Source organism: Stigmatopora nigra, chromosome 21, assembly GCF_051989575.1.
Source record: "Stigmatopora nigra isolate UIUO_SnigA chromosome 21, RoL_Snig_1.1, whole genome shotgun sequence".
NCBI lineage: Eukaryota > Metazoa > Chordata > Actinopteri > Syngnathiformes > Syngnathidae > Stigmatopora > Stigmatopora nigra.
The window spans coordinates 5,928,986-5,950,990 of NC_135528.1; the positions used below are offsets into that span (position 1 = coordinate 5,928,986).

The 22,005-nt window shown below is 36.0% G+C and overlaps 1 long non-coding RNA gene across 1 annotated transcript in view; it reads left to right on the forward strand.

The window, feature by feature from the left end:
- The first annotated feature begins 6,161 nt into the window (after positions 1 to 6,161).
- LOC144214459 (uncharacterized) overlaps positions 6,162 to 22,005 on the forward strand; it is a 61,612-nt gene continuing 45,768 nt past the window's right edge. Inside the window, exons 1-2 of the long non-coding RNA XR_013330234.1 lie at positions 6,162 to 6,299; positions 21,472 to 21,628. This is a non-coding gene — a long non-coding RNA (uncharacterized LOC144214459). The remainder of the gene's footprint in view (positions 6,300 to 21,471; positions 21,629 to 22,005) is intronic.

Consider the following 22,005-nt stretch of genomic DNA (forward strand, 5'->3'; position numbering starts at 1 on the left):
AGCTGGATCATCCGTAAAACGGAAAATGGCACTTTCTCTTATGCCTTTACATTTTTATGTCCATACATCTTTGCACATGATCTCATTCCAGTTATCTACAGATTCAGGACTTTCAATATGGTTAAATTGTGACTCAGCCGTAACTTAAAAGAAGGATTTTACATTTTGCAACCCTTTCTTTGAAGCCAGAAATGTAAATTCATCTAAAACAACCTTTGATAATAAAAAAAAAAAATAAATCTGATTTGAAAAACCATTGGGAATTAAAAGCAGCTATGAGTAAACCATGATAACTTTGCCTTGGAAAATAAAATCATTTATTATAAACCATTCTTTTACAAGACAAAATGAGAAAAACAACATCCTTGAGGTTTGTATATTTGAAGGCTTTGTTCAAAGAAACCAAATATATTATTATTATTTTGTAAAATTTAACTGTGAGTCAGTTCCATGGCCACATCGTGTCCAAAGTTGAATTGAAAAACTTACTACTTAAATTAGATGACACATTGCAACTGTTATAATTTAATAATTCATATGCAACTTCACTAAGTGACACTAATTGAACCTACAATTTTTCAAATTCTACTGATTTCCTAGATTTCATTTCAATTAGGAAAAGAAAGAATCCATCATAACTCTTGTATTGCGTGTGTTCCAAGTTACAACACTAAAAGTAAAAAGCCAATTTTCTACTTCTCGGTTGTTTTCGGCACCCATCGTTCCATTTTGGGATGGCGGCGTTCACCCCAATCCGCGACACCAGTGCCACTACTCTCACCCTCATTAGAGGTGGTGACATTTGCTGTGGCGAGCGAGTAAGTCACGTCGTCAGCGCCACCTTGGATGATGCCTGTGTTTGTCCCTCGCGGGCGACATTGCCTCAGTCTGTCAACAATTTCTCGCGTTAATAAGTCACATTTCACAATAGATGATTCTCGATATGTCGTTAATTGATCATCAGTCCGACGTATGAGTAGCCCAAAAGTTAACTCTTACTTGTGGTCCTAACAATCTGTTTAATATCCAAGTAATGCTTAATATCCAAGTACTGTTTAATATCCAAGTACTGTTTAATATCCAAGTACTATTTAATATCCAATGACTGTTTAATATCCAAGTACTGTTTATAATCCAAGGACTGTTTAATATCCAAGTTCTGTTTAATATCTAAGGACTGTTTAATATCTAAGGACTGTTTAATATCCAAGTACTGTTTAATATCTAAGTACTGTTTAATATCCAAGGACTGTTTAATATCTAAGTACTGTTTAATATCCAAGGACTGTTTAATATCCAAGGACTGTTTAATATCCAAGGACTGTTTAATATCCAAGGACTGTTTAATATCCAAGTACTGTTTAATATCCAAGTACTGTTTAATACCCAAGTACTGTTTAATACCCAAGTACTGTTTAATATCCAAGTACTGTTTAATACCCAAGTACTGTTTAATACCCAAGTACTGTTTAATATCCAAGTACTGTTTAATACCCAAGTACATTTGAACGGCGACCAAAATGGACCAAAAGACCGGCGACCAAATGTCCGGTCACACATTCTTAGAGGTAGTATGTCATATCTTATTTAGGTGGTGTTAAATTGCTGGGTAGAGGAGTTGGATGTACGTACTTCATAAAGTGAAATTCACTTTGATTTTGAATAGTGTTTAATATAAAGCAGTGCCAAAAAAAATCCAAGTTATAATGAACTAGGGTGAACCTCTAAATAGGTTTAACAGCACTTTAATTGAAGTTGTGTGATGGATAATACCTTTGTGGCGTGCTGCTCTCCAAGGGTGGACATTTTTGTAGATAGATTACTTTGCAATTTGGAACCTATTCCTTACACCCAAGCCAAGTTTTACCTCTACAGACTGAGAACATTTATTGTTTTGTGAAAGGCAAAGTCAGGTTTTTTTTTAATCGAAAACTATGCAACGTTATTGTACAAATGTTGGTATTTACCAGCTGTAGAAAAATAAAGAATCTGTGGGAGGAAGTGAAATATGCAATTGGGAAGAAGAACCTGTCAAAAGTGTGGCAGCTGAAGAAGGTTGAATGTAATAATAATAATGATAATAATTAATAATGACATTTCAGTAGAATGAAAGGGATTCAGTGCAACTCTGCAGATTTTTTCTCAGAAGATGAAATATTCAACAAGACCGATCCAGTTGTTTTGAACAAGAACTAAGCTTTAAAAAAAATCCACATATCAGTATGTGATGCTCATTAAGAGACTTTGATCCTGTAGATTTTGAGTTTTTGGCAGATCTGACGGATATACTTTGCCGATGATGTCAACGTTTTGACAGCAGTTCACCTTTAAATGCTCGGCTTCATGCTGTGCTCATCTTGATACACTTGTGACTTGATATTATGACTGGAAATGCATTTCGCAGCATTCAAAATATGCAAAAACTCAAAAGTAAATAAAACTTTACCGGCCTGCTTCCGATGACTAACTTTTTATTTTTTTAGTCTTCCCATTTGCAGTCACACAGCTGTGGCCCAATAGCCTTTTGATGTGCTTGGTGAAAAAAAATAAAGAAAAAAGACTCAGCAAGACACCATATGGGCACTAAAGGGTCATTAAAAGGACATTACTGAAGCAAGGTAACAAGTGATTTACGCTTTCAGCACTTCAAATTAACCAAGATGCTAATTGATGGAGAGCTTTAAAATTCCTCTCTGGGATTTAAGAGTACTAACTCAACTCAACTTGAATATCAAAAAGGCAAATTGACTTATTTCAGTTGATAGTTAAATTCCCCTTTCCATTGGGGAAAAGTCTTACAATGAATGTTAATTTATCAAGACTATTTGCGTTGTCATTTCCCCGAAAAATCTTTTTAAGCAGCCATTTCCTTGTTATTATACGGACTAGATGGGATGTAAATAATTAATTTGAAACTCTTGTTGACTGACTACCACCAATATGTACTCATGTCACCTCATAATTCCAATATCAGGGTAATCAGAGTTCCATTACACATATTTTTGTTTAATTTATAGCTGGAAATAGACAACTAATAGTAGTCTACCACACTTCAGAATTTTGAGGCATTATTATGCCTGCATTTCTTGGTTTAAACCAAATCTACTCTCCAGATGGGGATCCTTTTAACCTTGCGCTTTATTGTCTTCGGGCTGGGAAATGGGTTTTATTCCAAGATGGAGACCAGATAAGATTCTGTCAGGGATTCCAGACCCCTCTGCAGGCTCGTTGCGGTCCAGATGACGGACATTGCAACGGCCCAAGATAGAGTTCATGACGTTCAATACTTTTGTGCTTTGACTTTCTTGTATGTACTTCAACTTTTTCCTGACTTTATCCATCTTCTTTATCTTGTCATTTGACCAGTTCTGATTTTGGGGTGATCATTCATCATTCTGCCAAAGGAAAGATTGACCTTACTTTGTCTTTTATTTTTATTTTTGCCCCTTCTGCACTCTGATTCTGTGGTCTGTCATATTTCTGGCGCCATGTCCCCTCAACAGACAATCTTGTGTCCTATTCTGCACGGCAACATCTGCCCAAAACCTGCTGAATTTTACCAACTTGTCATAACTAACTCTAGTAATTTTCCCGCTTTCCACAATGGCAATATCAGCAATCTTTTGGATGATTTTTCTCCTCAAGGCAGCATCATTCTCTTATTTTAATGACGGTTTAACAAGGGTATAAGCTCAGTGTGATCATTTGAACAAGCATGTTAAAGCTGTCTCCAGTTTTGCTTGGCTTCTCACATCAAAATATTCACTCAAGCTTTACCCAAGAATATGCTTTCAACCATTTTTATTTATGTATATTTTTTTGTTTCCCCCCTACTTTACCACATGCTGCTTCTTCATGGTTAACTCAGTTTGCACGGCAGAAGCTCTTTAATTTGCTGTTGCTCGTTATAATAATGCTGCTCCTGTGTTGTTAATTTAATGCAAACAATGCATATTAATGAGGATATATTACAATTACATATGATGTTAGTGTTTTGTGGTTGTTGTTTGGTAAAAAAGTAAATGTAGAGTACTTATATAGTAGTGTATTTATCTAAATGTTTTTACCATGTCCTAAGTACTTTCTATTAGTACTCATTCACACCAAAATGGTGTTGCAACCATGCAAGGTGCAGATAAATTTAACTAGATCCAAAGGCTCTCCTTTAAAAAAAATAAAATAAAAGCTAGTGTTTATTATGCGTGTATGTGTATATTTTTTGAAGGGCCTCCAGGACAAAAATAAGCACAATAGAATGGTGTCTCCCATAAGTTGCAAATAACTTTACCTCGGAGCTCAGCCCTTAAATTTTAACAAACATCCTCATCTGTGAATTCCGACTCAGTCGAGCAGAACTTGCTCAATTGTGGAGCTCGCTGTAAGTAATTAATGTGTTAAGCCTATTTAGGGCAGTTATGTTACATCCTTAGTTGTAGTATAGAAAGGTTACAGATCCTCTGGACAATGAAATGCAAGGGAAGATAGTCTATATAGACAACCTTCACACCTGAGGGTTTGCATGGGAATAAAATGAATGTTTTGTGGCAGCACCATAGGCTTTTTTTTCTGTATAAAAGATGAGCTGCTAGCAAAGCTGATGTGTGCTGTGAAGCGAGATTTTTTTTTCTTTCGAACCGCCCACAGAGGCTGACTGAACTAACTGCAAATTAACTAGGCAAATAGATGTTTGCCATTGTTTTTGTTAGAGTGGAACCTGTTGTCTCATTTAATTTTTTGTGTGTGGATTTCTGGTGTATTTGAAATAGATTTGATGTATTTGTAGACAACTCGTTATTGATTTTTTGATTATTTTAGATGGTATTTGATGATATTACAGTGTGTTATGATTCAATTTTAGGATATTTTGTTTAAGTCTTATATCTCTTTCAATTCAAATCACAATTTTCATCTTCTTTTTGTTGTTGTTGTTTTATTTTGACTTTTTTGTCAGATTAAATGCGTGGTGGTGCTTTTGACGTCCTTCCCTGAAACCAAATGTGGCCAAAAACGCCAAGTTTTATTCCATCGTAGGAACAGAAATATGCCGAATCAAATACTAGAGCCTATATCTGGAGGCCAGTTTTATCCTGAGCAGTGTGTGGGTCTCAAATAGCTCAAATGAGCGGAGTAAAAAAAAAAAAAAAAAAACATAGCTAGGCTGGTTAATATTTGACATTCGCTTTTTCATGTAATCTCCTCTCAAGAAGATGACTGGAAACTGAATAGGACATCAAATGTGTATTTTCAAAGCTATTATATTCTTTAAAAAGACTTTGTCCATTGCGTTGGTTGGTATTTTAAGAAGCCCAGTCTTATCACATTTTACTGTCACTTTACAAAGTCCAAACACGCAAACCACCTGGTATTAGTATTCCAAATTGATGAGGCCGGGAAAATTCTTCTTTGTGTCTGTTTTGATGATTTTTCAAACATAAAATCCATTTAAGTTTAACTTTAAGATTAAAAAGGCACAATGGTGCTTTATATTATTAGTATTCTCTTTTTCCTTGTTTGACCCTAAGGCTACTATTAAGAAATAATAATCATAAAATAGGTCATTATTTTCCTTTTCTGTATATATATTGCATTTTCATCTTTTTATTGATGGTAGTTTTTGAATGTTTTGTGAAAGAAATCTATTGTGTGCCTGCAGTTGGCCTTGCTATGGGTTGCCTACCATCTGGCTAATTGACATTTATTTTCTTTATCTTTTATTAATTATGCATTTCTTGCTTGTCATCACAGATAAACTTTTAAAACCATCACTCTACACATTCTAGGGAAAACAAATGACCCGCCCTATACTGTCAAACTTCCCTACTCCTCACTTATGTATTTTTAACATCATTTTTTCTATTTTTTTGCAGGAAAACAAAGACATGACGAAATACCCAATGACCCAGATCAATATTTATGATGAATTCCACAATTTCTTGTACCCGGACAAAGAATCAAAGAGTACTTTTACAGACAGGTAAACACAAAATGTCTTTTCTTCTTATTTGTTTTGCAATTTAAATCAAAGCTAAACGCCAGTAGAGAGTTTTACTTCATCAAGAATCATCGATGCAAGTTTGACATGAGCTATTTCCATATTTGTAATCCTCTAATATATGTTAAACTTTTGATTGATGCCAATTCTCGTCCCGGTTCCGCAGCGGCGCTTTGGTTTTGTCTGGAGAAGACAATGCCGCTGACGGCTGGAGACTGCAGCCATGCTCAGTGAAGCTCGGATTCTAGCACCCCCCCCGCCTCCCGTGCATGGAGACTCCCTGATCTTCCTCACTCTACTTTTCTAGGTCAGTACAATCATAGCGGCACGCACCAGTTTATACCAACGTAGCCGGGATGTTTAATAAAATCCCACTTAACAAATCGAAGCGTTAGAGAACAAATGCAATCGATATGACTTGTACTTCTGGTTTGAATGGATGAAAGGAAATAAGAACATTCATAGGCTGTCCCCTCATTGTGAATCTTAGTTTTATCAATGACACAGATGGATTTTAAGGAAAAGAAAAAATAACAATCTCGGTAAAGGGCAGGATATGGAGAATTGTCTCAAAATGTGTATTGATGAAGTTATTTATTTGAGTCAGGTTTTGCTGGAATAGGGATAAATGACTATGTAGTAAAGAATGAATACTATAAATGGGAATTTATTTTATTGACTATGTTTCGCAGCATGAATTTGACTCTGGGCTGGTCATAATTGTGAGATAAATAGCGATGTATAAACCCAAAAGACACGTTTCATCACACTGAAAAATTGCGCTTAAAATTATGAGTTTTAAAGCAGGGGTCGGGAACCTTTTTGGACGAAGAGAGCCACAAACAATTCATATTTTCCAAAGTTATTTCCTGTGAGTCATACTACGAATTTAAAAGTCAAAATACATACATGTAGATGGGTGCCTTTTCAGTTTTTTTTGTAATTTCACCACTTTTAAAGTGGGAAAAAATGAATATTTTTTAAAATATTCTTATGCTGTTGCCAATCAATGAGAGGATGCATTCCAGAAGAGTCTAATACCAAAAAAATGAAGATTAAAGCAGTTCTAGATGTAATATCTCAGTTCCGTCACCAGCCATTTCCATATTTTATCTCACAGGTTAGCACAGAGCCAGATGCACCCATCAAAAGAGCCACATACGGCTCCCAAGCCATAGTTTCCCTGCCCTTGTTCTAGAGGGTTCTAGTTCTTTTTCTTTTTATTATTTTTTTACAATTGTGGCACTGTTGAGAAGTTCTAAGTTAGACAGAATGCACATTATATACAGAAAAGTGCAACATCTCGGATGAGAAAACCGTATTCCACCGAGAAAGACACAAAAAAAAATAAATAAAATAAAATAAGCCAAACAGAACAAAGCCCCAAAATGCAGTAATGAGCATTCCCTTGACTGGTTTGATTGCATAACTCATCCGTGTTCACCATTGACTCTTGAACACTCCCCGCGGAGTTGCTCTCGCACTACGTTTGTGAACACTCTTGTGTTTTGATATGCCGACTTAATACCGCAGGCTTGTTTATCGGGCGACTAAAAAAAAAAAAAATTCCCAAATATTATCTTTAGCATCCTAATGTGTCTTGACAAAAGTGCCAGTAAGTGTTTATGGAGATGCACAGTGATAACATCAGATTTGATTGGTTCGCCCCAGTCGAGCGATGCATTCAAAAGACGTGCCATTTTTTAAATGAAGACAATGTATTCTAGCAGGTGAATTCTTCCACCTTGCTTTTGTCGGTTTTCGGCACCGGGGGGAAATCTGATCCACTCGCAGGTAGAGCGTAAAAAGCCATCGTCTGCTTTGTAAGGCTCAACGCGGCTTATTTCCTCACCTCGGTTTGGCTCTGCGGCAGTCGTGCACTCGCAGATTTGCAGAGTTATTCACCTGTTTGTTCCTTTTTCCTTCATCTGTCGCCAGGGAGTTGCGTCAGGTTGCTGAGACCTATGTCTCCAGATAAATATAGTTTGAATCCCAGCGTGGAAAAAAAAGCAACAGAGACCTAAACATCATCTCGCAAAGTTGCATGAAATGGATGGCTTCTTCCACAATAGGAGCATAGATGGGAATAATTATCCATTATGGGGACTTGAGGACCCCCCCAGCAGTCTGACAGTTAAGCAATTTGATGTGCGTTAGGTCTAGAAAAAGAGAGGGGAAAAAACAACAGTAAAATCGAAAATGTAGGACAACATGATAACATTCATTTTAGTCAAATCATTTGTTTTGAGTGTTAAAAATGAGTGAACAGATTCATGTGTAAGATGATTTCCCCTATTTTAAGTCAATACTGTTTTTTTTATGATTTAAAATGTGGTCACTTATCACATAAACCTAAAAAAAATGCTTTTATTATGAATATTTCTGACAAAAACACCCCAACATAGCCCAAATCCATCTTTAATTTCAGACCAGAATATATTTTTTAAATACAGTAGCATTTTTTTTTTCATTGATGTTATTAAAACACATCTGGGAGGTTATTAATGTAGGTTTGTATACATCCCTAAGCGATGTAAAGTTCTAGTGGAAATGTTTCCATGGAAACTAGAATGTAATTAATTCGTTGCTTGATAGAAGTGAGTGAAGCTTTTTTGAAAGATTTCATTTTCTCAATTTGTTGCTTATAATATTTAAAATATTCCTAAAAAATAGATCTTAAACCTTCATTTGAAGTCTTAGTATATAATATTATATAGATATAGATTTTTACCTGAGGCAGATAATTTCACTTCAATGCAAACAAGGGAATTCACCCTACTTGAATGTAGGTGTGTTTTGCACTGTATCACAATAGAAAGTGAAATAAAACACGCCATCTTTGCCTGGGAACATTCCTTGTCTCAGAATCAAAGACACACCCTTTTTTTGTATTCCACTAATCTCTGGAGTTGTGATACATGCTTATTTCTTCAGAAGGATTATGTACATGTTAATCATGTGACACAAGGGTGCTGCGAAAGAACTGCTATGGGATTAAAAAAAAAAACATTTTTTTTTTCCTACAGCTTACTATCTCTGCCCCAATAAGATTCCCATTAAATCCTCTATACTTCCTAGAAATTCCATTATTTAAAAACACTTGTGTTACACAAATAGAGAACTTATAATGCCACATTTTAGAAGATTCATCTCCCTTTAATATCAACCAGTTCCGTTATGAATTTATCAGATATTACACCAACTGATTTGCCTGTCAATCTTTTATAAATTAATCCTAAAAGGCCACTGTGATATGACATTAATATTATATCTTGTATCAAGTTTTTTGTGTAATTTGGTGGCTGTTAAGAGAGGAAATGATAATTGTAATAAGGCGGAAAACACATTTAGAATCCAAAGGGAAAAGGTTATTTTTTGATGGAAAGGACAATGACGGCTATAAATTGAAGATTTAATAACAGACAGACAAATAAAAATAAAAAAAAAACAAAAAAAACGTAGACAATCCACCATTACTCTTAATTTTGTTAGACTTTAAGTGAGAAGATTTTCCTGTGTAATGCCACTATGCCAGTTTTGCTTCCAGTAGCAGTCCAGACACTTATCCGAGCACCAAGTGTGAAATTATCTCTCAGTGCCATGATTGTCCACTCGCCCAAGCCGTTGCTCCACTGCAACGCTAACAACACTTTTTTTTTAAAGCGCCTAGCCATCTGTAGAAAAAGCAACGCCTCAGAAAATCCAGGCAAACTCTCGTTTGCCGTCCACGTACTACCGAATTCGATCTTTAATAGACTACGGTATGTGAATAACTTATTACGTTGGAATATCGCCAGTACATGCTTTTTTTTTTTTTTTGAAGGCAAGTTGCGTTTTTAGTGAAAGCTTCAATTATTTCTGGCAAGGTCAGATTTTTATTCCATTTAAAGCACTTGTGTCTTCAATTTATTTCGGCCCTCTTCTTTTTATTTAGCTATTAGAAACTATACATTTATTCCACTCGCTGTGCTCAAGGTGAAGTGCATTATTACTTATTTTATGTCTACCAAGTGAACTTTTAAGTTGGATGAGAAAGTACTTTACACCCTGAAATGGAAACTTTTTCTAGGCAATAGTTTGATTTCTAACTTTTACTTTTGCCACAACTCGTAAGGATTTGTTGTAATACTTGAATGTGAGTACTCAGTCAATCTAATTTGTTTGTAGTACTTTGTTTTGGATTGAGCTGATAGTTCTCCAAATCGCTTTTTTGTTAACAAGAAGGAATAATGAGTATTTATTACTCTTTATCTATAATTTGTGCTGTGCTTGAATTGAAATTGATTCTTTTAGGTACCTTGGTAGGATTATATTATATTTTGACTTATTTTGGGAGAATTTGCATGTCTAACTGCAAAAAAACTAGTGTAAATTATAGCCTACTATTCATGTATGACTCATATTTTTGAAATATTTCAAACTGCAAAAACATAGTGTAAATTATAGCCTACTATTCATATATGACTAATATTTTGGAAATATTTCAATCCAATGTACACCCATTTATTTTTACTTATGAATCTGTGTTATTATGATTGACACACATGGTTCATTTGGTACTTAATGAGCCAAACTCAATATAGAGACAAATGTGTCAGTGTTGGTATAAATTGGTTTTTAATAGTCATAATTAGCTACAAATGTAAACACGTTTTACATTCTCTAATTTCATATTCCGACAACTGTCAACTACTGTTTTGCATTGAGGCAAATTGTTGCAAAAAATGTTTTTAATGTACAAATCGATGGGAAGCTTGATTGTTTAATTTTGATTATGCTTTGATAATATTGTATCATTGAATTAGTGCGTAAAAAACTTGTAATAGTGATATTTTGAGGGATTTCTGCTTTAGAATCAATGCAGTTTAATATGACATCACCCTAGTCTCCCTTCTAACATCTTCACCTCTTCTGAGAAGGGTTAGGAGGGTTTTTATTGGAATTTCTGACCATTCTTCCCTTTTGAGCTTGTACACTGACATTGGCCAACAAGACTCGGCACTCTGTCTTCATTTTAGTTTATTCCAGAAATGTTCTGTCAGGTCAGGGTGAGCTCACGCAATAAACTTCTTCCATACAAAAACTCCAGATAAAATTAGCTTGTTAGAACTCTAAGGTGACATCTTCAAACTTCAACTAAGATTTCTCAACAAAATATAAAACCCCAACCACGTGAAAACCAGTATAACCTTTTATTCATGTGACTAGAACAGTGAAGAAATACAAATATAGTATTATAATATCGATTAATTTCCAGCACCAGATTAGTAAATTTCTGTGGATGGTCAGAGAGGTCAGAGTTTTTCCTCCAGAAATATTTCGCCTGGAATGCCCTTGAAAATCCTTTCCAACTGGTCTGACAAGTGGTAGTCATGCATTAAGAGAGAAATGCGTTGCCTCAGAGGCCATCAGTGGCGTACAAGGCGGAATGATGAAGACATAGACAAGCCTGGAGGAGGAAGAACACATACTATCCAGTATATATATGTATATTTAGCTACTCCAGTACAATATTTATCATGTGGGTTCACTCCTTTTGTTAAGCATTCATAGATAATTTCATATAAATATAAAAAGGCCACTTAGACAGCAGTGCAAAAAGGCGACACATTGCACACATTGCTTAAGCATTAATGATTGCTTCTAATCGAACTGTAATCAAAATTCCTCCTCAAGCGGGAGTAAGCTACTTTATATTAACATGTTAAAGGGAATTTCAAAATAAAGTCTGAATAAAACATGTAGGAAAGACATGTCAAAGGGCGTCAATTTTCGTCCCGATTGACGCAAACACGCCAAGTCGTAAACTGGTGGAATTTTCAAAATAAAATCTGAATAAAAGATGTAGGAAATACACCTCAAAGGGCGTAGTACTGGTGCAATTTTCAAAATAAAGTCTGAATAAATTATTTGTGAAATACACGCAAATACGCCAAGTCCTAAACCGGTAACATTTTCAAAATGAAGTCTAAATAAAATATTTGGGAAATACACGACAAAGGGCATCAATTTTAGTCCCGATTGACGCAAATATGCCAATTCGTAAATCGTTGCGATTGGGGGGACTTCACAATTTATTTTTTTGGCGCAGTCCCACCGTGCCAATACCACCCGCACTCGACAGCCCGACTCCAACGGTAGCTTGTAACCTGGGAACTTTAATTCTAATGGCAAAGCGCTCTTTGATTTATACACGTGTCAAACACCGGCTCTTGGCACCGCCGTGCATGAACAAAGATGGAAATTAGGTGAAATGTAATTCAGGCGAATGGAACGGACAGCTGTAAATGGCTCCCATGACGACAACTCTGCACATTTAGCAGGCCTAAGAGGAAAGAAGTATAGGGGCATTGGGGTAATAACACCTGCTGTGACACTGTATTTCATTGACATAATGTATGCAAACTGAATTCCCTCGCAGGGCAAAGCATCAAATCTGGAGGAATGAGGGATATATTGGAAATAATATCACATTGCCGTATACCTATGGATACTACATGATTTCTATTCCAAACATCAATAGATCAACAAATGGAGGTAGAGAGTCGGGAGGGAAGAAATAGGAATGCAAGGAGCAGACAAAAGTTTTGTGTGGAAGGAATTTATTGTGGTTATTTTTTTGAATTTCTTTGATTGCTTTTTTTGGGGCATCACTGCTTTCTTTGCAGTTTATCTGAAAGCTCTACACTGGCGCTAAATTGGAATTCAAGGGAACACAATTGTAAATAAGAATTGATAGAAAGGAAAGAATGCAATGTTGCTTTTTTTTTAGTTACAGTTCTGTGATTCAAGATCAAACATGTGTTGACACAAAACTGATCTTTTCTATTTGTTGGACTGTGAGGTTATTTTATACTTTTTTAAACAAAAGTTGTGTACTGATAGCTGAGATACTATTGTGTGATCACAAACTATATGTATTTAAATGTGCGAACTAGATTAATCAAAGTATTCAATCCTAGTGTATATTATTATCAGGATAAAACATTTTCTTCATAGCTGTAGACTTCTCAATTTAGATAAATAGAGCAAAGTATGTATTTTTTTTTTACTTTGGCATTACAGACTGTTAATTTTGTTTCTTCTCTTCATTCCCGACATATTTAAATATTCCCCAACCTACCACTTGCCGCTTTCGTTATATAAGAAAACCTGATCTGCATTTCACAGAATAATCTATTTATTTTTATCTCCCTCAGTTAAACTTTTGTCTCCTTCTTTTTGCCTTTTATGTCTTTTAGTTTTTTTCTATTTTGGCAAAGAAAATGGCGCTTATTTTTTGCATCAGCTGACTTCTATATGACCTCTTTAGTTAATGTATTGTATTTTTTGGATTATAGTTTCGTTTACTTTCATATGACAAATCTCCCCTAAAACCTAATTATAAAAATCATTAAAAAAGACAAGAAAATGATGGCAATTTTACAATTTAAGTGCAACATTTTGGCATCATTTGTACAATGTAGTGCAGCCATCTTGTCTAGAATTAACAATAAAATGAGGACAATATTTAATCTCACAAATTAAGTCATTTTGAAGTGTTCCTGTTATACAGGAGATTTATCATAATCGTCCTTCCCACATTTACCACACTTACAAGTTACATTTTCCATAGAAATGTTGCATCTCCTCCAAAATAGTCTTTTTCACACATTTCTTTATATTGAGATGTCAGTAAGGAATGCCAGGGCTTGACAGGGTTGAAGCAAAATGTACAAATAGTCTTCTTGTGTTGTTAAGAATGGAATTTCATTGTGGCTTGTCAGCTAAAGTAAGCGACAAAAGAGACAGGCTGAAGCTTGTATTATTGTTTTGACTCTTCCCAACATAGCCATCACGCCTTGTTCTAAATACCTTTTGATTGCCTTAAAGTGAAATTGACACTCTGTCTTTTGACTTCCATCCGCCCAACTGTGGCTAAAAAGTGGGCTAAGTCCTGGACTTATTCCTAGCCAATCAAAAATAAGACAAAATCACACCAATGAATGGAAAATTCCGATTTTTCTGTGAAGTTTAGGTCCAAATTTTGGCAATTTAGATGAAAATTTCCATACAAGAACTTTGGAACCCAGTTCAGGGCCAAAAAAAATCTCTGCTATAACTCTTGCATTTACATAAGCCCTTAACGACTTGTTATACATTTTTCAGTAGCCTCTACTCCAGTGTAACTCAAGTCTGTCAGAGTTTAAACACTAACTGTTGTTATATTTTGAATGCGATTGAGTTTCTGCAGTGCGGCGCAATGTTGACTTAACGTCCCTCTTTTATTATTCAAGAGAGCGTTTAAAATGCGTGCCTGAAAGATGAAATAGATGTGGATTCGGTCCAAAGTTTTTCAAAAGAAACGGCCTTCACACCTTTCCAAATTAATGTGCTTCTCACACCCTGACGCAGATCCATTCAGACAGGGAAGGAATCGATAGATGAAGAGGTCACTCTTACCGGCCTTCCGACCGATTGAATTTCCCACCATTTTATATACAAGCCGCATCGTCCGTTTTGTACACGAAGAAACTCAAAAAAAAAAAAAAAAACACCATGTCTTTAACGAAAGTATTTTTAAGAATTTTTATATTTTGCCAGTACCATTCATGTAGTCGTCTTGTAGTCGGGTCAGGAATTATTCAATTAAACCACTGGTGTCAAGGTTTTCGTTGAATAGAACGGAAATCTATTGAGCGTCAAATTTATTTCTATGCCAGGTTATCTTGTGGCAGTATCTCTATATAGAAAGAGACAGGTAGCAGAAATAGACCGTTTTGAAGGACAGAAATCATTTTGAGAGTACCGTACATGAGCTGAACTGAATTGTAAAATGAGCTGAACTGAACAAATGTGTATAATTATCCATGATTATATGAAAATAAATATCAACAACATACAAAATCAAGCTTTAGAAACTGTAAGGAAGCAAATATAAAACAGCAAAGTCATCTACTACCTTTATTTCTGATTTAATATCAACTTTTGTCATCCATCAACTTATGGTGGTCATGACTCGGATCAAACTATGACTCAAGATGAATTTAGTGGTGGCGAAAAAGAAAAAAAAAGACTATTTTCCTTTCTTCCTCATTAGCCATTCTGGTGACATAGATAATTAATCACCTCCAAGATGGCCGTCAGACCTTCATTTTTATTTCTTTTAGCCGTAGTTGTGTTTAAAAGTGAACGTTTGTGTGTGTTGGAAACTGCCCACTCATTTGCTTCCTTCTAAGCAAACATGTTCAGATAAAACAACTGCAATTTCCCAGACATTAGGCATTATCATGAAATTATTATTGATGCAGGATGAATAAATTGTTATTTTTTTGAAGACTCGAGAGATGTGTTCGCCAAAAAAAACAACTTGTTCTAATTTGATACATTTTCTTGCTTAGAAAATAGCTGAACTATGGCCACCCTGAATATGTTTAAATATTTTATACATCATGTTCTAGTCAGTGTCAATTCCAGAAGGGTTTACCTGAACTTGTAAAGGTCACCACCACATTAAACAGTAGACCAGAACTTGAACATGTTTGCAACACGACATGCAGATAACCTACAAACTACAGAATTTCTAAATTCCATTTATTGTTGCTTCTTTTTGTAAAGTCTTTTGGTAAAGTAGTTTTGGAATGTCATCATTTTTACTGTGACTTCTTATACGTCACACGAACAAGGCAGAATAAGGCCTCCAAATTAAATTAGGGGTAGGGAACCTATGGCTCTGAAGCCACATGTGGTTCTTTCGATGGGTGATTATGGCTCTCCGCTAAACTGTGAGCTAAAATCTGTACACTATGTCTAGAGTTGCTTTAATCTTCCAGTTTTTAATTAAACCTTTCTGCATGCATCCTATTTATTATCATCAGGGTAACTATTTTGTCAACCTAATTCTGAGACTTTTTTACTTTAAAGGAAGTTAAATGACTAAAAATGCACATGTTTTCATGTATTTTTACTTCTAGTAAATTCTGAATATGACTCTCTATGAATAACAATTGAAAATATGAATAGTTTATGGCTTTCTCTGTCAAAACCCCTGCTCTAAAATGTTCTTATTGATTTTTGGTATTTTCATGGCATCTCTGGAAGTCATCCTAGATAATGCAGGCCCATTCAATTTGCCCCATTGAACACTTACTTTTTTTTTTTTATGTTTCGATGAGCATCATTCCCAAGGATGCGCTCCACAAATGTGAGGTTTTACTCGCGCGAGTTGACAGTATACCCAAGTAACGGCCCGAAAAGTCGAATTTGCTCGGCCCTGAACAAACGGCAGCTGGGATTGAGACAACAAACTCCTTATTATTTTCTTGCTCTCTCATGGTGACATCTAGTAGCTGTTTGCAAAAGCTGTCAGAGAAACAATATTTACTGATAACGACATTTTATTCCCCGTGAAGATTTCTGTTCAGTCTAAAGTGTTCAGTATCACATGTGTGTATGTAGGGGAATTGTCTATCTTGACATTACGACTTTCTCATTGTTCTATAATGACAAACTGACAATGACCACTTTTTTTTCCTTTTGTTTTGCAAACTATACATTTTTTAAACCTCTGATAATCTTTGTATGCAAACAGCAAACGAGAAATCAAGTAAAACCCATTCATGACAACACTATCAGAATCTTAACAACAAAAGATGGCAAAATAAATCACAATATTTCCTGAAATAGAGGCTTCAAGTCTTTTTCCAGGGTTAGCTGAACACCGCCAAAAAGATATCTTCCATCTGAAATTGGCCTGCCCCTAGACGCCAACCATGACCAAAAAAAAAAAAAAAATGACTGGAAGTTGTTGCTTGATAGATTTTTCTCCACAGAAGCAGTTTTCCTAAAAATCAACTGGAATGTGCCCTAAGCTCTCCATCAAAATTCGTCAATAGCATTCAATCCCATAGGAAACTATTAATGTGATGAATGGCTTTATGCTGGGTAACAATCTTTCAAATTACCATCTAAATGACACAGCGGTGGTAATTTTGATGATATGAAAGCAGCTGTGATCATAGAGATAATACTTTCAATTATAAACATGACATCTCATGGAAAAATAATGGGGATCATGTCCTGCAGTTAACTGTCACCATGACATCCCTTTTTCATCAATTAAACCATTACAAAATGTACTGGCCTGCCTGTTGAAATATGTAGAGCACATATATATTTTGCATAGCAAAACATATATAAAATAATAATCATTGATAAGTTATGAATGACATAATACAAATTTAAACAAATCCTTGCTACCATTCTGAAATAGCCTTATTAGAATATTTACCAAAATCCCCTCCTAAGACATTAGACTGGTCCCTTCCAAAATGTTTTTAGTTTCTATGGTAACTCTTTAAAGCAAAAATAACTAAACACAAAAAAACTCTGTTAATTTTGTGCACTTTATTGTTTTTTTTTTTACATAGTAGCCATCTTTTGGACACAACATGCTGCCTGATATTATTATGCCTTTACAGTAGTTGATGGCTTATTAACATGAACGTGTCATGAGTATGCGAATTGGCTTGTCAAATTCTACTGTCATCCAATTTGAAGGTCATTGTCAGCTTTGTCGCTCATCCTCTTCTGATTCGCTGCTTGACTGCAGCCTTCTTTCCTATGCTCAATTTCTCTCCCTCTTCTTCTCAACGTGATAGTTGGATTACACTTTATCCTCTCATATGGTATTTTCACTCACTTGGTCTCACTTACAAATCGACACCATATTTGTTATGCAGCAGGGAGAAAAAAAAAGAGGACACGGAAGGCCACTTTGCTGGGAACTAGGAGTCGTGAGGTGTGTGAAAAGCCAAAAACTAAGCGTAATTGGACTTCTATTTTAAAGGATCTAGTATGTTCTAGTTTTCATATGATATTAAAAAGGAATATCTTGAGTCTGACATGCTTTACACTGTAAAAACTGACTGAAAAATCATTCAAATGGCAACAGATTCATTTAATTGCTCGCATTTTTCATCGTGGAGGTAGAGTGGAAAATGTCATAACGTAGTCGCATCCACATGAGATGTGAGAGCCAGACAATGGCCTTTCAGACACGGCTGGTGGCACGGCTCGAGGGATGGCAAGCCTGTCTGTCAGCCCCCTCTGACTTTTAATACAATGCCAACATCATGTTGGCATTTTGGACATTGACTGACATAGCCATTTACCGTATTTACAGGACTAGAAGGTGCACTCTTTTTCATAGTTTGGATGGGTCTCTGACTAATGTTTTTTGCGACTCATAGTATTTATATTTTCCCTTTTCATTGTTTACTCTTTGGCCAGTGCGACTTATACTCGTGCGAACTATAGTCCAAAAAATAGGGTCCAATCATTGTACCTCATCTACATTTTAAATGACCACAGTGGAATATTGACTTCTCTTAATTGCCTGTTGGCAAAGAAAATCAATAAAAGCATGCTTATAGGAATCCAAAATGAAGTAGTATTTCCCACGCATTAAAGAACATTATTTTTCATATACAACTGTAGCAAAGTATTGTGAGCACAAGACAGTTGAACACGTGTACGAGTTGGCAAGGAGACATACTGACGCAAGCCGAGGAAATGCCAATCTCCAAAGTAAAGGACAATGTCGTCGAGCTAATTTTGTATTCATTGTCCAAGAAATTCGGCAGCCTTCTTCTTCTACTCCAGCTGCTTACATTACCATCTCACCACAGTGGATAACGCCACGGTGGCATCACTCGGGCAAAAACCATCTGTTTGATATGCACCAGGAAACGTTTGTACCTCATAACACTTTCTGTCTGATGTTCAATGGTGCACTTTAACAGAATAGATAATGTCTCGTTCCCATTTTTGTAGCCACTCTCATCTCTATGACACCCCCGACATTTCTAGCCTCACTTTAGCCTGACCACATGTGGGATTCTTCAATTTTAGGAACAGCATATAAATAGCCCTTGTGGTGTTTTCATTGTAAATACAATATCAAACCTATATATGCCCGTTCTTAAATGTCCGTAAGTGAAATTAATATTGTACATTATAAGTAGTATACCATCTTATCAACGCAACAGTCTCCTGCTTTATCAACTAAAACGCAATAAACTGTCAACCCGAGAATGACTAAAATCAGTAATACCTCATTTTTCGTGGTTCATAGGTTCAACAAACTTCCGCAATAGGTGAATAACTGCGATGTACAACTAAAATCAGTAATTCCTCATTTTTCGTGGTTCATAAGTTCCAGGACCTTCTGCAATAGGTCAATAACCGCAACGTAGGGATATTTTTTTATGGGGTCCTCTGATCTAAGGTTGACACTGTCCCCTAGTGGCCATTGAAATACTCCAATTGTGACTTGCAGATTCAAGCCGGCATGTGTTGAATCTGCGATTGTTGAGGCATTACCGTAATTGTTAAAGGAAATGTGCTTTTTAGTTAAATCCAGATCAAAGTCTGAAGAAAATTGACCAATAATAAGTGAATATTTTGGGCAGAGTTGCCATTACATCTGTCTAAATGCGATCATTAGAGATCATTTTTAATCATGCCCTGTAATGGAGAGAGTTTTTGGTATAAAGGGGGTAACTCTGATAGATATGGGACTTTATGGGAGTTGACAAGGCACATTTCGCAGAGGACATTAGATCTGGCATCTTGTCAAAGGAACACTTGGAAAAAAAGGAGCAACAAGGCTGGCTGGTGGCGAGATTGAAAGAGAAACTCTAAGGTCACTCGCTTGGTCATCAGATAGGAGAAGTTTCCATTCTATTTTCCTTTACCTTTTCTTCATCCTCCTTATCTTGGCAGCATCCGTCACATTAATTACGGAGTGGAAAACAAGAGGAGTGAAGAGTGCGCTCATTAAACGCAATAAATAGTCAGGACATGCAGAGTGTAATTACCTGGGGACTGAAGATTGTTAACGTTTGTACCCAGCACATCCTTTTCTTCTAAATAAGGTTTTTGAAGGACATAAAACACCTTTATGATCCTTCTATGCTTTCTTTTTTCATAGATGGCACCTTTTAAGTGGCTAGATGGGCTCTCTTTAAACTCCTGCGGAGAAAATCATTAAACTATTGACACTGAATAGAAGACGTGTGTTGCATGCTGTGATCTGCTGCAGTTTTTAGTTATTAAAAAATGAAAAAAAAAAATGATGATGAATACATTCTCATCTCCAGTCAACAAACACAACTTTACCCAAATTCTCATTGAAGAATGTCAAATGTTTGAAGACAAATTAAGCCTTTTATATCTCATCCTCTCTTTGACGGCATTGCCAATTGAAAACGGTGCCTCAAATTGATTGTTTTAATTAGAACTTTTCCCTTTTATAATGTGCCCAAATGAGCATTTTCGGGCAATATAGTTATTTCTGCAACTGCACTCATGAGCTCGACCACGGCCAAATCAGCTATTGGCGTCGATTACAAGCTCACTACAACTAATACAAAAGAGCGAATAAAATGCTCGCGGCAATATTCCAAATGGGCCATAGTCTGTAACTTTTCTGGGCTATTGCAAAAGCACATATTTCAAAGTGTTTTGAGGATGCATAAAAAAATGGGAGCTAACTACGCATATCTGAAACGTCGAGCATTTAATGGATGATCACTTCCTTCCTGGTTTCTCCTTCACTTATTAACTGCTTTAGTCCATCCATCATCACCTTCTTTTAACACCCAACGACGGAAAATACAAAGTTTTTAAGGCATACTCGTGTATAAATGCTGTCTTGGTCAAAAATCAGTTTAATCCCTTTTTTAAAGTGAGATGTTAGAAGCTTGAGACTAATAATAAGCCTTTGCTTCTTGTTTCACTAACTTTCCGTCCTTGCCCCATGACCTCTCTTCCCTCATTCTTTCTGCCTTGTAGTGCTTTCCAAACAGGTTTATATTGTGCATTTATGCGTTTGCCTGCAGGCCCTTGTACAGGCCATTTGCTCTTTTACAGCCAGCCGAATATCCTCTCTGAAAAGACCTTTTTCAAATTTGTGGCTGGTGCCATTATTTAATTATCTAGGAAGAAGTACCGTGTATAACTACAGAACTTCCTCTCAACACTTCAAGATACTTGCTGTTCACCTCATTGACAATTCATATTGTTCATACAATTCAAGAAATCTATTCATTGACTTGGCTGACTAGTATTTTTCTCTCTGTATTTGATTTCATCAGATCAATGGCATGAGTTGGCCATTAGAATTGAGTAAATCAGATGATATTCTGCTATAATTATATTCTATGATGCTAGGTAGTTTGCTACCAAGGCTGAGCTGGCAGTACACCTATTATTACATATCACATATTCAAATTTGAACTCAATTAAGACAGTAAGAGTCATCCACACAGTTGTTTGACTACCCCAGAGCGGTTTTCTAGGGTTAGTCAGCCCACTTGAAGTTTACCCACTTTGGCACAGGCACTTTGATGCAAATGCCCGAAATGGATCTATGCAAAGTTGTGGAGTGACTCTTATTTGACAAGTCAATTGTTCTTCTTTCTGCCTCTCTCTGATAGTCATATCACCAGCGCCAGCTTGACTCTGACATAAGAGGAACCCAGCAGTGGCCAGTTGGCTCGGCTCAGGCTCAAGTTCACTCTCATCCGCCGCCACGCAATAAAAAAAGGCCGGCCATTGATTTATCTGCTCGCCATTGTTTGGCATCACAGGGCGGTAAGTAAGACAAAGCTCTCCCATCACTCTGAAATGTTCACATGAATAAATATGTGTATATAAGATTGAATTACTTTAGTCTAGTGTAGTTAATAAAACACTACAAATAGAATTGAAAACTTTGCTACAGTTAAGCAGTTCTAGATGTTATATCGTGAGTGAGTATAAATCTAAATGGCAATAGGTGCACAATATAGATTATACTTGTTGGCTATCTGGGTGTAATTAATTGATTTAGAAACACTATATGCATTTTTTCTCTGTGCAATCAATTAAAAGTTAAGGGGCTTGTGGAAATATTTGAATGTTATTAGATTTGCAAGATAAATAATGAATTAGATTGAGCTCAGGGCTTAACAAGGTTGATAGTTAAACAG